Source organism: Metopolophium dirhodum, chromosome 4, assembly GCF_019925205.1.
Source record: "Metopolophium dirhodum isolate CAU chromosome 4, ASM1992520v1, whole genome shotgun sequence".
NCBI lineage: Eukaryota > Metazoa > Arthropoda > Insecta > Hemiptera > Aphididae > Metopolophium > Metopolophium dirhodum.
This window is the reverse complement of record NC_083563.1, coordinates 3,934,548-3,943,315: the sequence shown is the minus strand read 5'-3', so window position 1 is coordinate 3,943,315 and position 8,768 is coordinate 3,934,548. Positions and strand designations below refer to the sequence as shown.

At 28.5% G+C, this 8,768-nt stretch overlaps 1 protein-coding gene across 3 annotated transcripts in view; it reads left to right on the top strand.

Moving 5' to 3' along the window:
• The first annotated feature begins 3,544 nt into the window (after positions 1-3,544).
• LOC132942980 (lachesin-like) overlaps positions 3,545-8,768 on the top strand; it is a 150,089-nt gene continuing 144,865 nt past the window's right edge. For 2 of the 3 annotated variants that reach the window (XM_061011722.1, XM_061011720.1), the window contains exon 1: positions 3,545-3,735. The gene's annotated coding sequence lies outside the window, so the exon portion shown is untranslated. Of the gene's footprint in view, positions 3,736-3,755; positions 4,029-8,768 lie in introns of those variants that run through there. The other variant, XM_061011721.1, reaches the window with a different exon arrangement.

Sequence of the window (8,768 nt, the reverse complement as noted above, 5' to 3'; positions counted from 1 at the left end):
TTTTTTTAAAAATAAATCTTGTAACCACTGCCTACTACAATAATTACTCAAAACTAGATAGAAAAGATAGACATGATTTAGAAATTTATATTATTATGAATTTTTAAATCGTTTATTACAGACGTAAATAATTCAATAATTGAAATGATTTTCACCTAAATAATTATCTTTAAGGATTAACGAATATTCATTTCCTATTTGTTATTATATTATAAAGTTACAATATAAGTCAAAACATTTTTTCGAAAGTACAAAGAATAATACAATTTACGTCCTGTACCTATACAATATATGCGTACAACATACGGCTACGTGTTGCACATGACCCGTTTGGGATTAAACGTTTTGACATGGATTACAATATTAATAAGTGACGTTTAAGCCTGTTCTTATTATTCTTATACCATGTAAAAAAACCGTGACCATGACGTGAGCAGGTATTGCTATTCCATGTTATTCCATGATATTATTTTGAAGTTCACCCAGAAAATGACTGATGGGTATCCAATAGTTTACGTTATCGGGGTATGTAAATTCTGTAAGAAAAAAATTGTTGTGACTCATCGAATTGTTTGAGTATAAAAACGGAAAATATTATTAAAATTTAACTCTTAACCACTATAGTTTTAAATATTATTTCGCGTGTGTTAAATTTTTTATGCATAGAAAAGAAGATTTTGTTGTACAGGTGTATTTACGTACCAAATGTTGAATAGTAGAAATGTATCTGTTGATGAGCTAACGCCACGTCATATTTTACATTCTTTTACATATCGCATATAAAGTGTTAATATGTACTTTTATTTATATATTAAATTATTATGATACAATGTAAATAATTCAAATCACGAAAGCGAAAACCATTTGGTATTTGAAAGAAACCCTACATACAATGTGTATTTTTATCAAATTAATATAAAAAAGTGTAAAAACTATAAAGGTTTAACATAATATGTTATATGTACAAGAACAACACCCGTAGGGGCCTAAAAGCGTAGGAAATTATTTTTGAATATACTTAGGTGATTTATGGTTAAATTTTGGACGAAATACCAGACTATCATGAACATTATATAAATCAATAACCTACAATGAATGTCCAAGTCCAAATACGACTTTATTATTAAAAACAAATTTAGTAAATTTACTGGGTTATTACTTATTACTTATTAAAAGCATTTTTAATAATCGATTGTATTTTGTTTTGACCTATATTAATTTAAAAAAATAATAAATTATAGAGAAATTAATTTAAGTCCATCTCTTTCAGTCAAAATACAACGTATAATTACTTAGATTTTACCATTTTTTTTTTAAATTTACCAGTGTTTCTTAACTCTTAAGAGCATATATGATACAGTAGATTGGTGAGTAGATAGTTAACAGGTCTTAAAATTAAATAATTCAATATATGCCCATTTCCACAGTGGTAATGTCAGAATTAATAAAAATGTAACACTTGTAACTTGTAGCCCGTAAACTGCTTATTTTTTTCAATAGTTTTTAAGTGTTGTTATAATATTTTAACTCGTGGATGGCTACGATTTACCAGTTTAGTGTTTAATAGATTCTCTTATTGACATGACATATTTTGCTTCGTAATATATAAAATATATAAACAATAAATTAACAACAATCATACGTAATGAATTTTACCTACTTTAAATAATTTTTGTTAGTAGATTATACCAAAAAAATTGAGTTAATTATTGTATTAATACTGAATGTACGACTGGATAACGGTTTTTATTATGAAATTGTATAACTGAGGTAGTCATTACTAAAACAGACGCTCCGTTGTCGCACAAATTCTCACAATTGCAAATTTTTATAATTTTCTATTGAAATAGTTTGAAAAAGAGCCCAGGTGAGTGATTGACATGTAACCTGTTACTGACGTCTGAAGGAAATATCCCCACATTAAATACGTTTACCGGTAACAACTTCGACATATCATTCGAAAACACCTACTCACCTATGTTACAAAATTGCATACCCGACGCGCCGGCTAACGGATGTGAATATACCACAATAACATTGCGATGGAAACTGACTCACATTGTCGTCGTCGTGTATAGTGTATAGAGTGTATCGTGTAAAATGTACAATTATTATAATAGATACGCTGTATAATATGGAACATAATGGTGACTATATTAACATCATTTTTTTAAAATTAGGATTAAATATCGATAATGACTTAAAATTTTGCTAAAAAGTATATATTTTAAAACATATTAAATTGAGTCAACTAGTTTCAATGTAGGTATGTGATCAATCATCAGTAGATGATAATAATATTATAGTGTTCAAATAATTTGAATAAGATCTCAAATAGGCTTTAAAAATACCTAAATACCTTTCTCTAATAAAAAAATAACATAATCAATACAAACAATTATAATTCGTTTTATGGGCGCATCGGAGCCGGTGCGTTTTGGAGAACAAAAATATGTCTTACAGGAAAAACTCTTACGCTCTCTAGAATAGGTAATTTCGTTAATTTTCTTTTTTTTAAAAGAAGAGAATATTTTGCAAGTCGGACTAAAGGCTGATTTTCAAAATTATAATTATAGAAGCTAAAATATGCATTTGAAGAATGTACAATATTCATATGTTTTCAAACGTATTTTACTACCACTATTTAAAGTAAAATTCAAATTCAACCTATTATCCAACCTAAAAAATATTCACGGAATATTAACGAAAAATTAACGGAATCCGACTATTCTACAGGGCATGATCGAGAGTCTTTCCTGTGAAGTCATTTTCGTTGATAGAATACACCGTATCAATCCCCCCTAAATAGGTATCGAGCTGTAGATTAGTGGAAAAGTATTATAACTAAGTTATTCACTAAAATATAAAATATAATTTTCAAATCGTATAGAATTTTGGAGTTGAAAATTGGAAAAACCGGCATAGACACCCTTAACAATAACTTGGCATTATTAATTTAAACATTAATTTATTAGACGAGTGCGTTGTAGATTTACAGAACACGTTACGACCTATATAATATGTTAGTAAATCTCACCCCTCGTTATAATCTGCTACTGAATTGTAAGGAAACCAAACATTTTTCAACGGTCGTATATGTAGAGGGTGCAGACTTTAAAATTTCTTCACACCTGTACGTCGTACTACGACGACTGTAGTAGTTGCAGTACTCTGCAATTACGGCGATCACAGTGAACGGTAAATTAATTTTTAAAACAATAATAATATGTTCCTCGGCGGTAGGAATTGCGTGGGTCTGCGGGGGGGGGGGGGCGGGGGGGAGTGATTTTTTCCGCGATTCCGGTAACAGTGGCGGTGACCGGAGCAACAGGAGGACCACCACCGCCACGTCGGATTAGGCACCGCCGAATAAGAAGAATATTATTAACCCGCGTGGCGGCGTCGGCAGAGACCGAACGTGATTCGCGATCGTCGGTGGGCGGGCGGGGTGGAAATGGGCGGCCAGGAAACGGCGGCTGCTCGACGACAGACCGCGGCGGACCCGATGCACGCGCCCCGCATTCTTTAATTCGGCTCCGGGCCAAACGCATCGCCGCCGCCGCATCACAACACGTTGTCACGTTGCCGCCGGTCCACTGTCGCACGCGTATCCGCCGCCGTAATTAATGATAACAACATAGATAGTAAAATTATGTAATATTATCGCATCATAGTACGCGAACAAGTGGGCGATCGTCGACCAACCTAGCCGGAACTACTCGCACGCGATTGTCGGTAAGTAGTCTCCGTCGTGTATTTAAATAAAATATCGTTATCGCGTGACAAGGATAATACTATGTCGTATAGACGGTAATAACAACACAACGAGTTATCATAATATTATTATTGTTATACGATAAGTACATATTATATATTTAGTAATCAAAAGTCATCGTCCGAAGGCGCATAATATGAGGTGGTTGAGAATGACTGACCATTGGTATTTTCAACACATTAAAATTACGTAAAACTCTATAGTCTTTGGCAGCAATGATTTGCACATTTCGACAGTGATTAAATTATTTAAGGTATTTATTTATTTTTAAATAATTTAATTCATATTATTATTGTTCGTGTAGTTTTTGATTCACAATTTATTTACGATATTATATCATTATTGTAATTTTTAACAAACTAATAATTAAAAAAAAAAAAAACAATTATAAATATGAACAAAAATGGTTCATGGTTGACGCATGACGTCCTTGGCATCTCAAAGTACCTAGACTTTTCATAATTTTTTTAGTGATTTACAAACCTTATTTATATTTGACTGTTAAAAACCCGATTATTATGATTTAATTAATTTTTGAAAACACTTTAAAATAAAGTTAAGATGAGTATATTAATTTCTTTGAACACTAACAGAATAAACCAAGGGTAATAAAATCAAAGAATTCCATATTTTCGTAAAGGTAGTTTAAGTAATTTAATTAATTCTCTTCCTTAAATCACAAAAAAAAATTAATATTTAATATCAAAACCATGTTTAAAATAAGAATAAGTATTTATTAGAGAATAAAAACTTAACAACGTATTAAAATAATAGTATTTAATTGAAAACAGAAGTATGCTGTAACAAAGTATTCCAAAAATGTTATCTAGTGATAAATTATATTTTAAGAAGATAAATTAGGTAAAACTTGTTGTATTCTTTAATATCTTAGAAATAAATAAAAACAAGTACTTAAATATTTATGAAAATTAAATGAATTGTAAAATTCTGTACATTCTACATTTCAAATAAAATATAACGTAGCATATTGCAATTGAAATGTTTATAAGTTTTCAAACATGAATACCTTTTTATGTGATTAGAGATTTTTTTTAGTTTTTAAATAGTGGAAACTATTTTAATTCGTTGGCAACTTATGACCTTGAAGTAATTCAATATGCGAATTTTTGCATTCAATTTAAACCATCATGCAATAAATTGAGATTGTTAAAAATAATATCAATAATATAGTTTAATATTAATTGTTCAATGTTCTTACGCAATATAAATTCTAAAAACATCAACTAAGTAACACGAATAAAAAAAACGGTTTTAAAGTTATCAACATTATAATGTTATTATGCGATCATAATATTTAATACAATATTTTGATATGTAATAATTAGATAAAATACATTTAAAACGTATTTAAATAAGTTACTGTTAGAAAATAATAATCCAAAGTAATTTCTTCTTTTAGTGTACCTATTAATAAAAGTGTTTTACTTTTCATTATTTTATGTTTGTTGCATTTCCAAAACCGTTACTTATTACCTATACACATTTGAGTTTGTATATCACTCTTCAATTCGTCATATTGAAAAACTTATACTTCATGCAATATTTTTATTTAAAGTTAGGTGTCTTCCTTATTTTAACATAAGTATTATAACTCTTAGACGTTACTATTGTATCATAGTCTTCGCATGCAGGCAGTGTAATTAAATACATTTCAACCAGGTTTATTAATTAATAACTATGAAGCATAAAAGGCAAGAGATTAGAATTGGTTTACAAAAATAATTAAAACCTATGTCCATTGAACACGGTGAGAATCAATCGATAAGACGAAACAAAAACCACATGGTTTATTAGATGTAGACATTTTCAAAATTATAGAACGGGAGGCCATAAAAATATGTAGCAATTGTTCAGTTGATAAACATTTTAGAAGTAAAGAATAGAATTAGATGCCTATTATTACTACTAGGCAAGTATTATATAATATACCGTTTATGTTTTCAAACGATAATTTATTGTATTACTTTCTAATGTGTACGTACATTTATTAATATTCATGTTTAAAGTTTCCATTTCGTCAACATAATATTTAACGTTGATCTCGTTGTTATTTATTTGTCTAAATGTGCAAAGTGTTTTTATAGTTGATACATGTTCTATTCAAAATATGTAAAATAATTGTATACTATTTTATTGATTTGTTAAAACTAACATTGTTAATACAAAATCAAATGCGGTACGAGAATTTAACTATCTAAACAAGCACCCAAGCATCAGCTGATTATTACTATTAAATTTAAAAATAATATTCATATTATATTATGTACATAGTATTATATTGTACCTACAGGTAATATAATATATGTTTTATGTTTACTGTTTACATATAAAGATGGTTAATATTTGTTTTTAATTAAATTTTATAAAACCATGATTTTCAATTTAATTATGGATTTAGTTTTAGATTCTGAGTAAAGCGTTATGAATGTTTATTGGTTTCGCAATGAAGTGAGTGTTTAAAATTTTTCTTTTTGTATCTTTGATTAATTTTTGGAGCAGTAAAAATGCTTCAATCTTTAACTTTGAAGATGGTTACTGGTACCACATGGGATCTAGTTAGTATTCGGAGAAGTAAAAAGTAAACAATGTCCATACTTTTTTTAAATTAATTGAGGGAAATAAAAAAAATCGCCAAAATCAATGTTTATTTTTTTTTTATTCAAAAACGAATAACCGTAAAAACTTGTATTTTTCACCAAATATTATATGTTAGCATTGTATAATATTTTATTATACTACTCCATTATATTATGGACATAATACAATTTTCAAAAATTTTAATCATTTTGTGCTATATTATTATAGAGATTTTAAATTTTCATTCTGAAAAAATATTGTTTATAAGGAATAAGTGAATTTGGCAATTTTTCGAATATTCTTGTTGAAAATAAAATGTTCTAAATAGTTATAACTTATAATTATTGGAATATTTTATTTTTTATCTTAAATGTATTAGCTATCTATGAACAATGAAAAATCCAATGTTATAGTGTACTACTACAGTATTTAATATTAATATTTTATTATTATACATCAATACCCTAGACGCGTGTGTCATTTGGTCCACCATATAGGTAAGACTATTTTTGTTTAGTTTACAAAATGTATAGGATGGTCCACGGGAATAGGGACAATAATAGACGGGTTTTTCTCAATGTTGAATGTTAGTAGGAACGTCTAGATAAGCTCATTCAATCCGTCAGATAATTCCGTTTCGTTGTCACTATGGAGCAGTGGAGTGTCGTTTGTGAAAAATAATGAATCGGTAGTTAAGGTGCAGCGCGCATCCAGACGGTAAGACTTCGTATTCTCGGGAGTTGTTACTGGACGTTTGGGACCATTTTGTTTTTTTTTTTAATAACTGCCCCCGTTCGAAAACTATCTACCCATCTCATAATTGTTTTCCCATCGAGAGCAGCACCGCGACGTCCGACGCTGAAGTGAAGTCTGAATGCGCGCTGCACCTCAACTACCGATTCATTGTTTTTCACAAATGCGTCGTACTGCGCCATAGTGACAACGAAATGGCATTATCTGATGGATTGAATGAGCTAATCTATACCTTCCTACTCACATTCGACGTTGAAAAAAACCTGTCTATTTTCGTCCCTATTCCCGTGGCCCACCCTGTATAATAATAATTTTTTGGTCTGCTACATAATATTATGTTCGTTTGCCGAAGTATTCTCGTTTCATCGTTTGTTACACTTATTGCTCTCAGGTCGTCGGTTAAATAAAAAAATATTATATTAACACTAAATTTATCGTCAGTATAACTAAATATCTTGTCTAATATTATTAACATCAAAATCCTCTCGTTTCCCCCTTTTACTAATTATCTGTCACTGATACATTACATCAAAAATAGATAACGTTTTATAATTACTACCCCGTAACACGGAACACCTAGGTGATTTTTGCTTACCGAAATTTTGTCTAAATTTCTTTTACTCACACATCATTCATTAATTCGTGGAATAATATATATACTGTAGTATAATCTGTATAATATGAATAGTATTATTTGTTTAGCTAGGTATATAATTATAATGTAGGTATGTGGGTTAGGTTAGGTTAGGTTAACCCCTAAAATGTTAAAACTATTTATGTTAGGTACTTAAAAAGAACTACTTCCCGAAGAGTTATTTAATTTTCTATGGTTCTAATAATAATATAAATACAATTTATTAATAGATACAAGCGCAAACAACTCTATCGATTGGGGTATTAATAACGGCAAATATGAATAACTATAAAAATTTAAAAAAGATGTAATGATTCAATAATATTGAAAATATTATGCAATATTCATAATATTTTCAATATTATTTTTAACATAATTAGAAAATTGTACGAGTATCTGAATTATTATATTATTTTCTGGTTAAACATAAAAATAATATTTTAAAAAATGTAATTTATAATAAAATTCTTATCAACTAATGCCACATATAAATGATTATAAAATCAGTAATAAAATTTAAAATTAAAAAAAAATGAACGATCAGTACATTAAACAATTAATCACAACTTAAAATCATAAATATTTTTGAATTAGAAAATATTCTGAAAGTAGTTTGAATAATAAAATAAATATGTAAGTTGTAAATTATAATAATAATGGAAAACGCTGTATATAATCATAATAATAATTGTATCCGTGATTGACGTGGGGCTTAATTTCCTCACTCAATTTTATTAGTTGAAAATAATTGTTTTTATATTCAAATAAAATGAACTTTATAAATGTATGATTAAACAAGTATATATGCAAGGATATTCAATATAATGTTCTTAAACCTCGTATATTAGACTAAAACTTAGTCTAACATTGGTTTTACAACTTTTAGTTTTTCCAGTATTACATTTCTGCAAATGAATAATTTTTGTAATAATCGCACTAAGTTCTTTTTGGAAGTATATACTATGTATGATATACGTTTATTTATTATATTTCATGAACGAATATAGA